Raw genomic sequence first — 20,546 nt, forward strand, 5'->3', positions numbered from 1 at the left:
ATTTGAGGTTTTTAAGGCAGTTGGGGCTTGTCAAAATCCAAGGATTGGTAGTTGGTAACCAGGAAGAAACGCTCTCGGTTCGGACCTGCGTCGGAGGTCCCCAGCCTCCCTCACTGCGGTTGTACTTTCTGTGATCACAAGGAGTTGGCATGTGTCTTCAAAAGCATACTGCACTCCTGTGGTTGGCCATCTCCTTCCACAGTGTGGAGCTGGCTTACGTGATCTCATCACTTTTCATGGGCTTCATAGTCTTGGCGTGCTGCTCATCATTGTCAGTTCCGTGTCAGTTGCCCTTATCCCCGTGGCTCCATTCAGTCTTACTTAGCAGTCACCAGGACTCCCCTGTTGTGTACATAGGGGTCAAGGACCCATCTCTGCGGCTGGTACCCAGCTCTGGCCAGTGCTGGTCCTGACCCATGCAGGTGCATGGATATACAGACATGCTCTCTGATTACCAGCAGTTAGTGCCTGGAGAAATTAGGACTGAGCGGGGATTGCTTTAGTGTGGCGTTTCAAGGCCTGCAAAGCAGTGGAATACTGTGTTCTCACCTGCCTTCCGAAGAGCTGGCAATTTCTTTAGAGGTGACTGTCTGCCGGGGTAGGTAAGAGCTGTAATCTATCTATTTTTCTTTTTCTCATGCCCCCAGATCAGTTCTTGCTGTCCAGGAATTTATATTTTGTTTTTGACCAGGATCGGATTTATCATGTGGCTTTGCCCGCTATGTTGTTGATCTGCCATAGTAATGTGATAAACAGATAATTCCAGGATTTTACATGAAATCACCTTAGCTGAATATAAGAGAATCGGAAGTTTTTTTCCTTCCTTTGCTCCTTACTTGCCCCCCACAATTGTTCAGAGAAGGTTTGCTGAGGAACTGTGTTATAGTTTTTAAATTATTTCAATCCTAGAGGAAATTACTTTATTAAAATTTCAAGAAACTGTGGTTGTACTAAAGTTTCCTGGAACTCAGTTTCTGCGTTTAGTTCTGTCTCCGTGATTCATAGACACAGACTGACCGATCCCTCTGAGACTGAAGACGCCTAGCGGTACTTCTGGGCGGCCCTTCCGTTTACAGGCTAGGACACATAGACTCAGGTTGGCGAGGTGACTTGTTCTGATTTGCCGTTCTCCTTCTCTGGTCATTCTGTAAAGGCTCTTGGAAGGGAAATAACAAATAGAAAATGTTCTGTACAGAGGGTCACCTGGTAAGTACCGGATAGATTTATTTATTTTTTTTTAGGAAGAGTCGTGATGCTCTCTTACGTTCAAGTAAAGTAGAAACCGATGCAGAAAGTCTTTGGATTTTGGTAAACTTTTTCTCTAGTCTACAAATTAGCCATCTGTTAAGGCGATGTAGCCTCTGTGGTAACTCCTAGGTACGGTGGTCAAAAGTTGGATGGTGGGTTCCAGACAAGCAGACGGAGTGTGGCCGGTCTGCGCTCCGAGGACAAGGTGTGGAGAGCTAACGGCCCTTAGCCTACTGAGAAATATTTCAGCCCGGTCATCGGGATTTGGTGCGGGAACGGAGCAGTGGGAAGAGTTTGACCTTCATCTCATGTTTCATCACTGCTTCTCATTGTGTTCACGGCCTTTGGCTCACTGTCCTCTGTATACATAAAAAGCTCCCCCTTTGCTTCTCTTTTGTGCTAACGAACAGAAAATAACACTATCATGATAACAAGAGAGAAACTCCTCATCTTTGGGAGGGAAGGGGAAAAAAGAACAACTTATTTATTAGTCGAATTTAAAAAAATCTGTCTGCAGCTTTATTGAGATCTGTTTTACACAGCGTTAAACACCCTCCTCTCACGAATACGGTTCACTACTTTTTAGCGTTTTCACAGACCTGTGCAAACCCACACCACAGCCTCATCTTAGAACATTTTCAGCACCCCCAAAATGAGGCTCCATACCCATTTGCACCCCTCCCTCCGCCCCGAAACCACCAGTCTAATTGCTGCCTCTATGGATTTGTCTGTGGTGGGCACTCCTTCTAGATGGAACCGGATGATAGTGGCCATTGCGTGGGGCTCCTCTCAGATCATTTTCAAGGTCATCCGCGTGGTAGCGTGTGCCAAGACCTCATTGCTTTTGATGCTCGGCGGTATTCCACTGTATGTCTGTGCCACGGGCTGTGTATCCTTGTATCTGTCGACGGATGTCTGGGTTCTTTCCACTTTTTGGCTATTATAAATAATGCTGCTACGGGAGGAAGGTCAAATTAACGTGTAATTTGAGCAGGGGGTTCCCCGTTCCTAAGGCATACTGGAGGGTTGTGGCAGACCCGCTGTCCCCCGAGCTCTCATGTCGGTCTGTGAGATGCCCCGAGGAGTCTTTCTCACGGTGTGTTTTCCGATCCTCACGCCTTTCCTGTCTGCCGTCCCCCCAACACACATGCAGGCCCCCACCGTGTCTTTGTCGTCATTTAGATCCAAACCTTATGGGTAGCTGGCCCCGGGAGCCCTTGAGCTGAGAGCCCTACTGGCATGAAAGTGGCCTCGCACCCTAGCCCCAGCCACACAGGCTCTGCCCTGAAAGCAGCTTCATGGGGCACCGGTGGCCTGTGAATTCTAAACTGTTTTAAAGAATTGAAAAATTGCTTAGATGAATAAGTAATTCCTTCCTCTTCCCTTCCTTCCCCTTTGTGAGCTCGGAGCCAGTCCGGGGAAGCTAAGTAGCTAAGTCTGAACTTGGAAGGTCACAGGAAAGAGCAGTGGCTGCCTGGGGGGCGGGATGGGGAGAGAAGAGTCCGTGGTCCCCTCGCCAAACACAGATCTGTAATTATGTCCGGGCACGGCGGCACGTTCCCTGTCTCTCTGGCCCCTCCTCCTGCCCTGCGGCCTTCTTCCTTTTGGCTGGTGTTAGGGGTGGGGGCAGGAGGGAAGGTGGCCAGCTCCGTAGGTCTTCCATCTTCCTGTTTTGGCACCACTCCCCCACCTCCTTTGCCTTTGTCTCTCCGGTCTGTTCGTCCGCCCCTATACATGACCGTCTCCATGTGTCACCGCCTTGCTTTTCTGTGGTTCTGTCGTTTCCCTTTCCCCCGTCTCCCCTGCCTGTCAGCTCCTTTTCTGCCTCCCGGCACCTTCCACCCTCCCTGGTGCTGATGGTGAGCAATGGTTTTGGGGGACGGCCTGCGAGCACGTGCCACAGCCCACGTGCGAAAATGCTTTTGTGAGGTGGAAAAGGGAGAAAGAAATCTCTCCTTTACTTGGCCTCCGAGGCTTTGTTGAGATGACAGCTGACTGGCTGACCTGGTGGCTCCACCCCAAACTGGGTTGATGTTTCGTTAGTTTTCTTACCTATAAAAGTGGGGGGGGGGGCGCCTGGGTGGCACAGCGGTTAAGCGTCTGCCTTCGGCTCAGGGCGTGATCCCAGTGTTATGGGATCGAGCCCCACATCAGGCTCCTCCGCTATGAGCCTGCTTCTTCCTCTCCCACTCCCCCTGCTTGTGTTCCCTCTCTCGCTGGCTGTCTCTATCTCTGTCAAATAAATAAATAAAATCTTAAAAAAAAAAAAAAAAGTGGGGGTCAGAACAGTACCTACTGCATAAGGCAGTTGTGAGAAATGTCTGTGAAACCCTTAAGACAGCGACTGGTTCTCAGCAGATGCTCTGTGAATGAAAGCTCTGAAATGAAATCGTGTTTCTTATAAAAATATCAAGTCATGCCTAAAAGTAGACTAATAGTCCCCTGTATGTATGTATCACCCAGTTTCATTCTTTTGCAATATTCTGCTCTACTGGCCTCGTCCGTCCCCTTTCTTTGTGACTGCCAAAATATTTTAAAGCAATTTAGCAAGCCGTTTATAGGGTTTCAGCCCCCGATGCATCTCTAAAAACCATGGATGTTTTCTTACACAACCTTAATCTTTACCTCAGCCAGTGAAAAACCATGATTCTTAGTTTACTATCTAATGAGGATGCTTACTGTAATTCTGAGTGTGTAGTCACATTTTTTTCTGATTAACTTAAAAATGTCCATTTACTCTTGGTTGGTTTGAGTCAAGATCCAAATATTGTTCTTATATTGTAGTTGCTAATAATGTCTCTTTGACTCTAGAGCAGGGGTCCCCACCCTTCACCTCCCCTCCCCCCACACAAGTAATTGACTTCTTGAAGAAACTGGGTCAGTTGTATTGCAGAATGTTCCACATTCTGGATTTTTCTGTTTGCTTCTTCATGAGATCATTTAAATAGCACTTCTATTTTCTGTATTTCCTGTAAACTGGAAGTTAGCTCCAATACTTATTAGATCGGTTCGACTTCTTTGGCAAGAGTACCTCCCAGGTGGTACTGTGTACTTTGTGGCAGGGGCACATGACACGTGGGTGCTGCTCGTCGTCCTGTCTCTGAAGTGGGTTCAGGTATGGCCAGCTCTGCTGTTCCTCATCAAGCTGTCATCTGCCGTTTATTTCATTTTCATTGACGCTAGCTGCCTAAATCGCTTATTTTTTTGGGAGTTGCCAAATGGGGGTTTTCTAATTATGCCATTCCTTCCATCTTTGTTACTTCTGCTCATCAACTAAGGCTATTTGGTTGTCTTTAAATATAGCTCGTGTAGGGGGATGTCTGGGTGGCTCAGTTAGTCAAGTGTCTGACTCTTGATTTTGGCTCAGGTCATGATCTCAGGGTCATGGGATCGAGCCCCACATGGGGCTCTGCACTCAGCGCGGAGTCTGCTTGTCCCTCTCCCTCTGTTCCTCCCCACCCCTCCCAAAACGCTTTCTTTCTCTCTCTCTTTTTAAAATAGATAAAATCTTTTAAGAAAATACGTATATAGGGGCGCCTGGGTGGTGCAGTCGTTAAGCATCTGCCTTCGGCTCAGGGCGTGATCCCGGCGTTATGGCATCGAGCCCCACATCAGGCTCCTCCACTGTGGGCCTGCTTCTTCCTCTCCCACTCCCCCTGCTTGTGTTCCCTCTCTCGCTGGCTGTCTCTATCTCTGTCAAATAAATAAATAAAATCTTAAAAAAAAAAAAAAAGAAAATACGTATAGTTCATGTAGGAAAGGTAGGTGTGGCTGGCTGAATTTGAAGGCAACTCTTATGACTTTGGCCTCCCAGCATACTCCCACGAGCAATCCAGTGAAGGAGATTTTAAAGAGGAAATCAAGGCTGTGTTCTGGGTGGGCTTGGTCTACTCACACCAGCCCTTTGAAAAGCAGAGAATTTCCCCAGGCTGGCAGCAGAAGAGGAAGTCAGGGAGACCAAAGCACAAGAGCAATTAGACATGGCGTTCCCAACTTGCAGGTGGGGGAGGGAAGCATGCGAGAAGATTGTGGGTGTTCCCTAGGAGCTGAGCAGGGAAACCAGGACCACAGTCCTACAACCATAGGAACCGAATTCTGCCTACAATGTGAATGAGCTTGAAGGCAGGTCCCCCCGCAGGGCCTCTAGATAAGTCCCCAGCCTGCCAGCACTTGGATTTTGGGCTTGTGAGCCCCTAAGCAGGAAACCCAGGGGAGTCCACCAGGACTTCTGACCCGCAGAGCGGTGAGCTCAGAAATGGATGGTGTTTCCAAGTCACCGAGTTTGTGGTGGTTTGTTACACAGCAATAGAAAACTGATACAGCAGGAGGAATGCTTAAGTCTTTGTTTTTAATTGCCAGTTTTCAGAGTAAAAAAGATTAAGTGACAGGCTGCTTTATCCTCCTTCTCCTCCTTATACAGAAATTGTATGTCTTAAGGGACATCAATTACGCTGATTGCTAATTTGCTGTCAGTAAAGCTTCTGCACTGAGGTATTAACACAGTGTTCTTGGTTTGGCTTATCCAAAGAATGGTTTTAAAGGAATACTAGTTATTGAAAGACAGTCAAATGAAGTTATCAGTTCTGATTAAGATTTTTTTACCGTTTTCTTTCTATAAGATGAACGAAGTACTCTCATAATATGCAAGTGAGGTGCACGGCCTTTGATAAATTCCATCTGTCTGTCGACAGTCTACTTAGCTCCTCTGTCTGCCTGTCCACTCTAATTAGAGGGCAGTGTATCTGATTATAAGGAGACTCCAGAGTAGCTACTTAATTCATGAAGTATGCAAATGTTACCCTCATGTTCGAAGAACAGAGTGGCTAATATAACATTACATCACCTACTGCCACGGGAACGTCTCGGTTTGTAACATTGACTCCCATCCTTGGGAGTAGAGAGCTGTTGTACACAGCCTGTAGTCTTCTGCGTCTGACTTCTTTCATTTAGCGTCAGATTTTGGCGGTTCAACCGTGTTGTGCAAACCAGTCCCTCACCCCCTTTTGAGGCTGAATTAATATTCCATCATATGGAGACACCACAAATTTTGTTGTCCATTTGGACTATTCCCCCTGTTAGTTATAAGCAGTGCTGCTGTGAGTGTTCATGTGCAAGTATGGCCATAGGTTTCCGTCTCTCCTCGGTATATAACTAGGAATTTTGGAATTGCGGGGATATTTGGTACATTCCTGTGTAACTTCTTAAGAAATTGCTATAGTTTTCCAAAGAGGCTGTACTACTTTTCATTCCATCAGTTGATGAGAGTTCTGGGCTTGCCATCACCTCATTAACGCTTGCTGTTGTCTTTCTGGTCACAGCCATTCTCGTGGGTCTCGGGGCTATTTCATTGTGGTCTCGATTTGTGTTTCCCTAACAGTGACACCCAACAGGTATTTACCTAGGCTAATTAGCCTTCTTATATCTTCTTTGGTGAAATGCCCATTTATATCTTTTGTCCATTTAAGAAATTGTCTTTATCTCGTTTATCATATGTGTGATTTACAGATATTGTCTCCCAGTGACTGGCTTTCCCCTTTCGTTTTCTTCATGGTGACTTCTGAAGGGCTGAAGGTTTTAATTTTGATGAAACCCAATTTGTACATTTTTTTTTTTAATTTATTTATTCGACAGAGATAGAGACAGCCAGTGAGAGAGGGAACACAAGCAGGGGGAGTGGGAGAGGAAGAAGCAGGCTCATAGCGGAGAAGCCTGATGTGGGGCTCGATCCCATAATGCTGGGATCACGCCCTGAGCCGAAGGCAGAGGCTTAACCGGTGTGCCACCCAGACGCCCCCCAATTTGTACATTTTAAAAAAATTGTCCTTTTGTGTTATATCTAAGAACTTTTTGCCTAATTGAATGCTGTGAAGATTTTCTTCTTTTCTTCTAGAAATTTTATCATTTTAGCTCTTACATAAAGGCCTTTGGTTGATTTTTTAGTTTTTGCATATGATGTGAGGTAAGGGTTTAAATTCATCTTTTTTTTTTTTTTTTTTTTTTGCACGTGGATATCCAGTTGTGTGAAAACATTTGTTGAAAAATATTTCTTGAGGTGCTGGGTGGCTCGGTTGGTTAAGTGGCTGACTTTTAATTTCAGCTCAGGTCATGATCTCAGGGTCGTGAGATTGAGCCCCGAGTAGGGCTCTGTGCTGGGCGTGGAGTTTGCTTGAGATTCTCTCTCTCTCTCTCTGCCCACCCTGTCCCCTGCCCCCATCCTGCTCCTGTGCTCGCTCTCTCTCAAAAAAGAAAAAAAAAGAGAGAGAGAGAAAAGCATTTCTTTTCTGCATTGAATTGTCTTGGCACCTTTGTTGAAAATTAATTGACCATAAATTGAAGGATTTATTTCTGGACTCTCAGTTTTGTTCCATTGATGTCTGCCTTAGGCCAGTACCACACTGTCTTGATTACTATGGCTTTATGGTAAGTTTTGAAATCAGGAAATAAAAATCTGCCCACTTTCATCTTTTTTTTTTTTTTTTTTCTTTTCAAAATTGTTTTTGGCTATTCTGGATCCTTTGCATTTCCATATGAATTTTAGCATCAGATTTTCAATTTCCAAAAAAAAAAAAAAAACAACTCCTGCTGATAGGAACTGTGTTATATCTGCAGATCAATATGGAGAGAATTGCCACTTTAACAACATTAAGTCTGCTGACCCATGAAAATGAAATGTCTCCACGTTTATTTAGGTTGTCTTTAATTTCTCTCAACTCTGCTTTGTGGCTTTCAGTCTTCTATGTCACATTAAATTTATTCCCAAGTATTTTAATGTTTCTGATGCTATTTTGAATGGATTGTTTCCTTAATTTCATTTTTGGCTGTTCACCACTAGTACATGGAAATAGAATGGGTTTTTGCATAGTGGTCTTGGATCCTGCCATCTTGCCGAACTAGTTTATTAATTCTAGGAGCTGTGTGTGTGAATGTGAATTCCTTAGGATTTTCCCCATAGAGAATCTTGTCTCTGAGTAAAAGCAATTTTACTTCTTTCTTTCCATTCTGGTGCCTTTCCTTTTCAATTTTTACTTTTCACTTTGATTTCTTAAATATTTCTTATGTTGGTCTCAAATATATTTAGCATGATTTCTGAGAACATTTATATAGAAAGAATGCATAAATTCTATTTGGCATCTGGGATTAAGGCATCAGAATACACTTGATATGGGCTTTGGAAACAAAAGTATGTTTCAATATAAGAAGAGTACATTAGAAAAGTAGAAACTACTACCTTTCAAAAAAGATTTTTGAGCAGTTTCTATGGAAACAAAAATGGACACAGCTATCTCATAGGTACCTATTAAAAAAGAATCAATAATTATATAAGACCACAGAAATAGTAAAACACACATGCACACACACACACATACACAAGCAACACAGAATAAAACATTTTAGGATTACTCTTTTGTTAATTTCAAGGAACAGAGTAGCCAGTTTTTTAAATTTATGAAGGTACTGCTTGAAGTGTTCTGTGCTTCAAAACATAGTAGATGGTTAAAATCTGCAAAAAAATTTGTAACTATGCAACTCTCTCCTCAAAGGCCAGGGTTAAATTATAGCAAATTGAGCACTTTTGCATTTGGTTATGACAAGGAGGGGCATCTGAACCCGGGAACCAGCTTCAGTCCTTGTGTTCCCTTTTTGCTCCCCACTTTGTTTGGAAGTGAGGGCCCCTGATTGACAGTGGCAGAGGCAGGCTCCTGCCCCATTTTATCTGCACAAAACTTTCTCCAGCCGAGAGCAGCCAGCCACCACGGAGAAGAAAAACCTGGGGCCCCATTCAGTTCTGCATCAATTATCCTTGCCTTTGTGGAGACTTTTAGCGAGGGAAAGAGTTAAAGATCCATTTAAACTTTCAAAAAGCGGAGATAAACACTTGACTAAGCACAGCTAATTGGATTTTCAATTGAAAAGGCCGAGGCAGCAACAGGCAGCCCGGGGTGAGGGAACTCAGGAAGGTTAGGGGCACCGATTACGCACGTAATCAAGTTGGGTTTCCTAATAAAAATGCTGCCCAGAGAAGACAGACACTGGAGAAGAGGAAAAGGCTGTTACTTAAAAATCTACTGGCAGGCAGTCTTTTCAGCTGGCTTCTCATCCTCGCTGGCCTCCAGCAGCCAGGATCGGGATGGGCTCTTCCCGTAGGAGCCGACCGGAGCTGGTGGACACCCGCCTGCCCTGCTGGGTGGCCGCTACCGCTCTGAGTATATGGGGCATCGGAGAGATTCAATGCAGCTTTCAAAGAGCGTGAAAATACTTTTTACTAGGACCGGTTTTCCTTCTTAAAGCCATCATTCAAGTCTTAAGATCAGTCAGAATGATCACTTCCAAGAAAAATTCAGAACAGCTATGTTTTACTAGAATGACCCAATCCTTTCACGTCTGCTAATCACTAGAGGCTGGGAACGCCGAGGTAGGGCCGCTGGACCCCTGGTTTGCAGACTGGCAAGCTGTGATCTCTTAAATCATTGCTATTGAATTCTCCCTGATTTCTTCTGAGTCAGCTTCGTAGGAATTCCGTTTAGTTTGAGATGGTGATGGCTGCCTATGTGCCAGACACTGCACTGAGCATTTCGTGTGCTGGGTAGAAGGACATGACCAAGTTTGCACGCAGGGCAAAGGCACAGAGACAAAGCCTGGATTGGGAGGTCTGTCCTTCACAACTGCCTGGCGCCAGGAAAAGTTAGTGTGGAAATTAGCATGCAGGTGGAGTTCCTCTTTTTTTTTTTTTTTTAAATAACATATCAACTATACAGTTTCAATTTAATATATAATGATACGAAAATCCAGAATTTGGGGGCCGTGCACAAAGATCTTTCTGTAGCAGATGTAATTCTGTGCTTTGCTAAATGAGACATTCACAGTTGAATATGTTTTGATCCAGCGCTTTACTGGAAATATCTCTTTAAACAAGAAGGCACATGGGGAAGACGAAGACCACAACTGGCCACAGAGGGCTTCCCAGCCCAGCCAGCTCACTCTGCAAAAGAATGCCTGTGATTCCCACAGACCTCTGGCATGTCCGTATCCAAAGTGTCAGTGAAGTGTGTTTACTCCTGCGAGAGTCCCTGCGACGCTGGTGATGTTTCTGAGTCATGAGTTTAAATCCCAAGGTGAATGTGGGGAGGCTCCTCTCTTAGCTGAGAGGGAAGCCTAGCCAATCAGCCAGCATCTGTAGCCGACTCAACCCTGGAGCTTTCTCCCCGGCAGGATCCACATAACTTAGGGGAAAATGTACGCTCTAGCAATATTAGCAAGTGTGGAGTCTTATCTGCATTGCTAGAGAATGCCAAGGATCTAGGAAACACCACCTCTGCTGGCAAAGTTGTCCGTCAGCTCTTTGAACTGACAGTGAGGGGGATGATGGGACCCTTTTAGGATTTAAAAAAACCCCAAACGTGTTACAAAATTTCAGGTGGTAGTTTACTGTCAGGATATCCCCTGGTTTTAGCTGTTTTGGAAATACTCTTTCTGACGATTTTTCTATCTTATTCTTGATTTTTGTCAGTATTTCTACTTCAGGTGAAAGCCACAACTAGGACGCGTAGAGATACGCTATGAGGTGGTTATTAGGGTTTGTTTGAAATCTGCAAAAAATTCGGTCATTGATTCCGTAAATTCTGTAAGTGCCAGGGAATGCATCTGTGAACAGCTCTGAAGCCTGTGCCCTGAGGGAGCGAGACCAACACAACGGGGGAGCCAGACCAACACATACACACTGTCCCCGTGGTGGCACAGGTCACGGAGACTCACAGAGCCACAGAAAGGAAGGGCGTGCCGGTGGCCGTTTCCAGTTAGTGTGTTTCGAGAAGGCACTGCTCATAAAGGGTCAGTGGAACTAATCCCTGGGGTGGTGAGGGAGCCGGGCCCCTGTGTATTTATCTGGGGAGAGCAGGTCCGGGCTGAGGGCTCCGCAGAGCCCCTCAGACTGGAGCCACGACGGTGGAGGGGTGGCGTGGAGGCCTGGAGGCTGCAGGCCAGGGGCTGAGTGACAGCGCCAGATGTAGGAGGTTGGACAGGCTTGGTAGGCCGCGGTGAGGGCGTCGGCTTTGGTGGGGGTGAGCTGGGTCGTAGGCCAACTCTGAGCACTGGGCTGGCGTGCTCTCACTCAGGCCTTCGCAGAGCAGACACGCTGCCATGGAAACAGGCCTGGGAGGCAAGGGTGGAAGCAGGAGGTGATTCTGGCTTTTGGACCAGTCGGGTAGATGGAGGTGGCGAGAGAAGATGGGATTTGTAATGAAGCCTGTTGCGGCACAGAAGCGGGTGGGAGGGACAGGGGCTTGCTGGGGACACAGCATCCTCGGGTTCAGGTAAGGCCGGAAGGTGAAGGAAAGGCTCCCATAGGAGGCTGAGGTCAGAGGGCTGTGACTGAGCCTTGGAATCACGGGAACTGGATCTGTACCAGGCCACTTGCGGAGGGCTGTGGTCACATGTCCTCTGCGTTCCTCAGGATGCTGTTGGGTCAGCCGGGAAGCCCAGAGCTTTGTCCGGACTCTGATCACTTTCTGCTCACCAAGGAGCAAGAACATTCTTCAGGTTTGGCTTAGAAGAGAAAGAAATACCAGACAAGGGGCGCCTGGGTGGCACAGCGGTTAAAGCGTCTGCCTTCGGCTCAGGGCATGATCCCGGCGTTATGGGATCGAGCCCCACATCAGGCTCCTCCGCTATGAGCCTGCTTCTTCCTCTCCCACTCCCCCTGCTTGTGTTCCCTCTCTCACTGGCTGTCTCTATCTCTGTCGAATAAATAAATAAAATCTTTAAAAAAAAAAAAAAAAAAAAGAAATCCCAGACAAGATGGGGCAGGCTGACTTGTGCTGGTCTTTCAAAGAGACTGTTTATAACAGTGGAACACAAAGATTTTAGGGCCACTTTTTAAAGAAGCTGCTTTTTTTTTTTCTTTTTTTTTTTAAGAAAGGGGCTCAGAGGGGGAGTGAGAGAGAGAATCTTAAGCAGGCTCCATGCTCGGCATGGAGCCTGACTTGGGGCTCGGTCCCACGACCCTGAGATCATGACCTGAGCGGAAACCAAGAGTTGGATGCTTAAGCAACTGGGCCGCCCAGGCGCCCCAAGAAGCAAACATTCTTACCTCGTAAGATGCACTTTTTCTCCATGGCACTTTTTTTTTTAATTGAAATTTTCATCGCTTGGACTGTGGATGAAAGTATAACTTAAAAAAAATGTTGGCCTTCAGAGTTTGCTCTCAGGAATCCATTTGCTTGCCACATCATTTGTGACTATTGAGGACGATTGGAATTAGTTTTGTTTTGTGGCTCCTGTGCTCATGCCAGCAAGTTGGTTCACAATTGGTGGTGGAAAACCACTTGAAACAGAATAGCTTTACTGGGAACATTGATTTGGGCCTCCTTTTTCTCCCCCCCCATTTTTTCTTCTCATTTGTGATTTTCAGAATATACCCCATTTCCTCATGAGATACCACGTATGAAAGAGTCCTGTTATTACTGATTTTTTTCTGTTTACTGCTAACCATGCTGTATGCTCTTGTTCTTTTTTTTTTTTTTTTTTTAAGATTTTTTATGTATTTATTTGACAGAGACAGCCAGCGAGAGAGGGAACACAAGCAGGGGGAGTGGCAGAGGAAGAAGCAGGCTCCCAGTGGAGGAGTCTGATGTGGGGCTCGATCCCAGGACTCTGGGATCACGCCCTGAGCCGAAGGCAGACGCTTAACCGCTGTGCCACCCAGGCGCCCTGCTCTTGTTCTTTTTTTTAAAACAAAGTTTATAGAAGCATATGCATACAATAAAAACACATCCGTTTTAAGGATCAAGTTTGACTTTTTGACAAAAGTAAACACCCATATAAGTACTACCGCAGTCCATGGGTAATAGACCCATTGCATCACTTTTAAGAGAGCATTCTTGTCCCATAGTATTCAGCGCCCCCAGCCCCAGGCAGCCACCGATCTGCTCTTAATTACAATGGATTACATTTGCCTTTTCTAGAAGTACTAAACAGACTCCAGCCACACGCACTCTCTGGTGTCTGGGTTATTGGCCCCACTAGTGTCCTTCCTTGAGAGCCATCCGTATTGTGGCTTGTCCAGGCGTGGTTTCTTTTATTGTCGAATAGTATTCCATCCCATGGACTTCACACAACTCAGTGTTCATGGACACTGGGGTTGTTTCCAGTTTGGGGCAATTATGAATAAAGCTGCTGTGGACATTTTTACCCATTTTATCCTTGTGGTGAACACATCTTGCTGAACAGATGCTGTCCTCTCTCTTTGGTAAGTGGCTGGAGAGGAATTGCTGGCCCCCCCTTGGAGAGGTACGTGCATATTACAATTGCTAATGTCACTTAATGAATATTACCTCTTTCTCTTGATGAGATGTCCTTCCTCATCCTGCTGATAGACTGTTCCGATGTCTACATTCCCTAGTATTGATATAACCACGCCACCTTTTGGTCTTCGTGTTTGCATGGTCTATCTGGTCTCTGATCTCTGCCTTTTTTTTTTTTTTAAAAGATTTTTATTTATTTATTTGACAGAGATAGACAGCCAGCGAGAGAGGGAACACAAGCAGGGGGAGTGGGAGAGGAAGAAGCAGGCTCATAGCGGAGGAGCCTGATGTGGGGCTCGATCCCAGGACTCTGGGATCACGCCCTGAGCTGAAGGCAGACGCTCAACGACTGCACCACCCAGGCGCCCCTGATCTCTGCCTTTTAATTAGAATATTTGTCTAAATATTTACATTTACAGGAAACTAACAGTGTGGTTGGATTTAAGTCTTACATCTTCCTATTCTTCTGTTGCTTTTTTCGTCTTTCGGATTGAGTATATTCTAGTATGTTATGTTGCCTCTTGTGGCTTATTAGCTATACCTCTTCATTTCATTTTTATATTTTTGGTGTTTTCAGGCACCTTGGATTCCCTGACCTCCCGGTGCCTTCGCCTCGGCAAGGCCACCCTGGTGCTTGGGTCCCACTCCCAACATCACGGTTCGGAGTGACTGCCAGGCCAAGAGCTGGCCCGTCCAGGGGCCCTCCTGTTTATTTCCCTTCTCCTACAGACCGTAGCCCCTTTTATGTCTGAAAACAGTGACTTCATACATGTTGTCCCGTTTTCTGTTACTCTCTTCTGCCCTGCAGTGTAATTTTATTTTCAAAATAAAATATTTGGCTCTAAGGTGGGAAAATGGGTTAACTCCGTGAACCTGGAGCAACCTGCAGCACACTAGGTGTGTAATACCATTGTTGTTGTGACTTCGCAGAGTGATAGATCAGTGTCCAGCTGCCCCAGGGCAGCGCAGGCAGAAGGACGAGGTAGGAGCTCTGGAAAAGTCCGTATGTATCAGTGCTGTCGGGGGACGAGGACAGCCGTTAGCAGGCCCTTAGGTGCTCAGTGCTCTACGTAGAGATCTCAGTCTTCACAGTAACTTCCTGGGGAGGTTGTCAAGAGCCTCACCAGACTGGGGAGAAGACACTCCGTGGTGAAGTGACTCACCAGGCGTCTCGCAGACCAGCATGGGCTGAGCTGGAATTGGCCTCACAGAGTTGGCATCGGTCCCCTCCGGAGCTCAGGCTCTCCGCCACTGTGCTGTGTTGACTGGTCTGCCTAAGGGGTTTTTCCCGATGACGTCAGGGACGCGTCTCATGAGGCAGCAGTGGACTTCAAGTGGACCGGTGCCACAGCTGCCACGCACGAAGTGGTTGGTTTCTTCCTGAAGTGGCTCCTCATTGCCAGGACGAGGCGGTGTGATTCACTGCCCATGAGAACAGGTCCGCGAACAGCATCACCGTCTCCAGCACACACACACCGAACCGGCCCCCTTACTGTTGATTGGTAACAACACCACGGATGTTCTCCACCCACCCAGGGTCCCCACCCGTGTCGCCTGTGTGGCCCCTCTCTGTCCGTGTTACACGCTGCCCTCGCCTTTCCCATCTCCACCGCCACCACCTGCGTTGGTAGCTAAGATTATAGCCCGACCCGCAGTTTTCAAGACTGGCTCTCCTACTTGCACGTTCATTCTGCAGTCCCTTTTCCCACTATTAGAAGGTATTCTGGAAACAGCCTTCATCAGGTCCTGTCCGTGTTCTACGCCCGCCCTCGGCCCCCACGATGGATGAAGGCGTGCGCACTGCTGTCATTCCCGTCGCCACAGTTGGCCTCAGCCTTTCCCCCTCGTCTTTCTTGTGGTGCCACCTTCAGGGACCAGCGTTATGGGCCGTCCCCTTACACCTCCCTTTGCGTTCTGTCCCCCTTCAGACCAGGCCTTCGTCTGGTCTGTGCTGTTCTCACAGGTCCTCCCATGGGAGGATTAGCTCACCCCCCCCCCCCGCCCAATTTCTGACTATGAACAGCCCATCTGCTGATATGCCTGCCGCACTCCCTGTGTGTGCCTTTGGCACTTACTGTGGAAAATGTAGTAATACCAGGTTCCTCTTTCGTGCTGGTTCCCTAACTGGAGTTTAAATTCCTTGAGACTAAAGATAATCTCTGATATGCTGTTCCTTCTTTGCCACTCTCAGGCAGCTCGTTCAGTATTTTACACAGCGGAGGAACCGACTTTCTGGTTGGTTGGCTTTCTGCTTTAGTGCAAAATCCTCTCAACTGCCGTTGCTATAAAATTCTAACTTGCAGCATTTTGGGGTAAAAGTATATTTGTGTATTATGTGGTTACTTCTCAGTGCGGTGACAGTATTCCAGGGGGAAGTAATAGCCCTCCGATCATCCACCCAGTGTCCCCTCCATCCCCTCCACTGTGGCCCCCGTGGGCGTCTGTGCACTGTGGGGCCAGGTGTTCGCATGGACCCCTCGGAAGTGGAGGGCTTGGTCGGGCAGCTGTTATGAGCAGACGGGTCACGGAGCAGCAGCTGGGGATCTGTCCCCTCCATCCCCCTCCTTGCACAGACGGTGGGAGGACCATTCACTGGTGAAGCCAGCATTGCTTCCCAGGGCGACATCTCCACTTCTGGGAGATGGTATAAGGCCCTGCAGGTAATCACCTTTCAAAATTAGACTTAGTTTATAACTTCATAAAACACCTGTGTCATTTAATTGACAAATTCTACAGTCTGCTGGTTAGAAGTTAAAGTGAATTGGGACAAAGTAATCGCAGATACCATCTCCTTGCTCTACTAAGTACTCATTTCGTGTTCACTAAATTGCACAGTAAGTATGAAAAGCAGCTCCAACCACGAGTTCCTTGAGGTTCTGCCCCAGGAGGCTGTGGGCCTTCTCGCCCCAGCGGGTCAGTGGCAGCCTGACCACCTGGCGGTCCACCGTCACGGGTCTGTTCTTTTGAGTCTTGAAGATTTTGATAACATCTTCGCATTCTTATACAGAGATTCAGGGTGGAGGTAGGCGGGCTCTGTTACTACATGGGGTCCCCACCAAGTACCTATTTTGGGTCGGCTTAGGGAATGGGATGAGGATGCCAGGGGCCATCTGGGACAGCGTGGTGGCAGGTGAGTGTCATATCGCAGGGGGCCATGAGGAAGGGGAGCGGTAAGAATTTACTTCGCCCAGCCAGCGCCTGCCATGTTGAGGAGAAAGAGGCTCCAAATTCCTCAGACCTGGATTTGAGAGCCGAGTTTTAATTTTTTATTAAAACAATTGCCTATTTACATGAAAAACTTATTCCCCAGCAGGGTTTTTGGCATCTGGAAGCTTTCAGCAAGCTTAAGTATTGTGCACGTGGTAAAGACCTGGTTCTGGTATTCTCTTTGGCGGACCCTGGGCCTGCTGGCCGAGGTCCACCTCTCCTGCACACCCAAGCCCACGGTGCAGTCCAGCATCCCTTCCGCCAAGTCCCCGAAGGAGCTTGTTCTGCCCAGATTTGAGGTCTCCCTCTTTCCTTATGGCAGCCGAAAGTCCGGCCTCTGAGCCCCTGTGCGCGCTTTCCCTGCCTCTCTCTGGCCTGTGGGTCTCTCCACGCCCAGCTTGTTCTTCACTTCTTCCTGAAACCAGTGTGACTGTACCACAAACCATACCCACCTTCCCTTTAGCCAGTTCATGAAATGTTTATCGAGCCGATTGAGTCCTAGCCCTTGTGCTGGGGATTAGAGCGACACGTGCACAGGAGCAGGCCGTTGCCCTCGTGGGGCCTGCAGGTGGGTAGACAGCTGCTATTTACGGACACAGGAAGCCGTGCAAACCCTTCCTAACGTGGGGCTGGCTGCCTGTCCCAAAGGCCAGAGTCCCAGGTAATGGGCAAGTGCCACAGCTATTTCCATTAACTCCAAAAATGTGACGACAAGCCGCAAGTGGGCACGGAGATCACCCAGATGGGGCCAGAGACCCGAGAGGTGGAGAGCCTGCAGGATTCCTCAGATAGTGGCCGTGGACTAGCGAACCGCAATCAGAGAGGCCCTACATACTCGTTGAGCAAAAGACCTGTAACCCAGGGTGCAAATGGGCAAAGGTTGTGGAGAGACAGGTCATTCCAAAAGAGAAATAAAAGCCACTATAACCATACAAAAAAGACTTTCAGCTTTGTTAAAAAGTAAGACTAATGCAAATGAAGGTTACTCGGAAATGTTGTTCTTTTACCTTTCAAATTGGCCCCGGAGCCAGCAGTGTAGTGGCTGGTTTTGGTGTGGCTGGGGGTGTCAGGGCAGGCTCTGGGACCCACTGCTGGGGGAGGCCAGGCTGGTGCCGCCGCTCCCAGGGGCCCATTTGGCCACGTCTGTGAAACTGACAGAACGTCAGTGAAGCCCTTTGGCTCAGAAGTTTCATGCTGAGGAATGTATCCTACAGATACGCTTGAATACACGAGAAATGACGTGTGGAGACGGTTATTTAGTGCTGCGGTTTTGTAAGAGCCAAGTATTGGCAACAACCCAAATGTTCATCAGTAGGGAACCGGTTACACAAACGATGGCCTTCTGTAGGATGGAGTACCGTGTGGCCGCAAGGAGGGACCAAGGGGGCTCTTCTAGACTAGGATAGCAAGATCTCCAAGGTACCTTGTTCTGGAAAAAAGACTGATGAAGGCGGTGTGTAGAGTATGGTGGAAAATAAGAGTTCATTTTTGTGCCTGCCCTTGGGTTGTACTGGAAGGTAACAAGTGCCTGTAACAGACCCAAAATGCCAGGGGCTCTGCACACAGAAGTTTCTTTCGCATCTGGTAACAGCGCAGGGCAGGTGTTTGAGGTTAGCGGGAGGCTTCCTTCCATGTGCTAAGTTCGTCCTGTGTTGTGGCGTTGGTGTCCGAGCTGGGGGGAAGAGGGCTAAGAAGTCACACTGATTTCTTAAGTCTGGAAGAGATACAAGGGCACCAATAGCAGCGGCTAGCTTGGAGGGAGATGGTGATGGCGCGCTGCTGGGATGATGGGACACAGGATGGGAAGGAAACTTTGCACTTCATGCCTTTCAATGCATTTTTCCAAACTTTGAGCTGTCTTATCCATTTATAAAATAAAAATGGAGGGGCGCCTGGGTGGCTCAGTCGTTAAGCGTCTGCCTTCTGCTCAGGGTGTGATCCCAGGGTTGTGGGATCGATCCCCCGCATCAGGCTCCCTGCTCTGCTGGGAGCCTGCGTCTTCCTTTCCCCCTCCCCCTGCTTGTATTCCCTCTCTCGCTGGCTGTCTCTCTTTCTGTCAAATAAATAAAATCTTTCAAAAAAAATAAAATAAAAAAGGATAGTTGCATCATAGTGGAATCATGGCTTGATAGTGCTACGGACCCAGGAACGTGGGAGCGGAGAAGAGGGACGGCTGCACCTAGCCTGGGGTGGGCACGCAGAGAAGAGGAGTCGGGGAGCGAGCACATCTGAAGGCCTGTGGAGCCTCCAGGGCTTCCCTCGCTTGGGCTGGCTGGGCGGGTGGGGTGTGCGTTGTGCTCTGGCCTGGCCAGCGGTGGGGCAGCACCTTCTGTGCAGCTCCCGTGAGAAGTTCAGGAGCAGGGGAGCTACGTGATCAGATCTAGGGCGGCAGCAGCAGGAGGGATTGGAAAGGGGCCTGGAGGCGTGGCAGGGAGCTGGGTGAGGTTGTGGGGGGGTGTCTGAAGGAGGGGATGCCTCTCTCTCCTGCAGAGCCGACTGGGCATCAGCTAATGGAGCGCAGCAAGTCTGTCTGTCCATACCTCCAGTGAGATTATAATCGCTTTGAGAAGCCCTTCATTTCCCACCTAGAGTATCATGCCGCAAATACTCAGTGATTGATTCTCCTTTGTTTTAGATGAATGTTTATATTTCAATATGCTAGAAAGGTGCTCGGATCCTAAGCGCATAGCCTCAGGAGGGATCACAAAGTAGACACCCGTGTATAGATGGGTTGACTCTTACTCTCTTTCTTCCTTGTTAAAATAATGGTTAGACTCCGCGTGGATTCCCGCCCCATACCCACACCCGCGTACCCATTCTGTCCTGGCCGTGTCTCATCTGTGGTGTGTGCGCTCACGCCCCCGTTTCCGTAATGCCAGTTTTAACCAGTGCTCCTGCAGAAGTCTTTGGGAAATACACATCAGGTGGCTTACTAAAATAGTATTTCTATTTCATTTTAAATTATTTTGAGTCTCATTTAATTGTCAGTTTGTTTACTGTGAGATGTGCACAGAGCTGTGACAAATGAAAAAATCAGCCACAGCCTGGAAAGAGTATGAGTGTGGTGACCTTTCTTTCTTTTCTATCATTTTATAATAAAATGGCTTTAAAAGGCTGAAAGCAAGCCAGCTATTAGAAGACTCTAGATAGAGTTTTCTTGCCAGTATATTTTTACATTTTCCTCTCTATCCTGACTTCTTTTATTTCCTTTTGAGTTGAGAGCCAGTTGCTTAGAACATTCCGTGAATTTTTCTCTGACTACATTCACTTGTGCTTTTGTCTACTGGATTCTTGATATCCAGGGCCCCAAAGCTCTCCATTATCTAAATAAAGGAGCCCATTAATTAATCTAAGAGTATTTTATTGAACATGTATGTCTTGAATTTAGATCAGGGGTGGGATGGGTAACTTGGATTTTGGAAGTCCTAACTATTGCCAGTATTCCTAAATTAGATTTCATTTATAATTTTCTCCTGTAAACTTTTAAATCAAGAAGTGAAAGTTCCAGTGTGATAGAGTCAAATAAAAATAAATATATGGTTTGTATGAAATAGATAAATATAATCAGCTAAATATTTATTTCAATTTATATTTATTCCTGTTGGAAGAAATGAAAGGGAGACTTATTCGTTGGGAATTTGGGCTGGTACTATTCAGCCTGGGGGGGCCATGACACCCTTTGGGAGTTTTCAGTATCTGTATGTTTTTTTTGTTTTTGTTTTTTAATTTATGAGTTTGCTTATCTAGTTACCATTTATGACTTCGTTTTCACTTGTAAAGGATATCGTGTAT

At 47.1% G+C, this 20,546-nt stretch overlaps 1 protein-coding gene across 6 annotated transcripts in view; it reads left to right on the forward strand.

The window, feature by feature from the left end:
• The window catches only part of GRK3 (G protein-coupled receptor kinase 3), a 125,094-nt gene that overhangs the window by 24,228 nt on the left and 80,320 nt on the right, over positions 1-20,546 (forward strand). The gene's annotated exons all lie outside the window — the stretch shown is intronic.

This window comes from Ursus arctos, unplaced genomic scaffold, assembly GCF_023065955.2.
Source record: "Ursus arctos isolate Adak ecotype North America unplaced genomic scaffold, UrsArc2.0 scaffold_34, whole genome shotgun sequence".
Lineage (NCBI taxonomy): Eukaryota > Metazoa > Chordata > Mammalia > Carnivora > Ursidae > Ursus > Ursus arctos.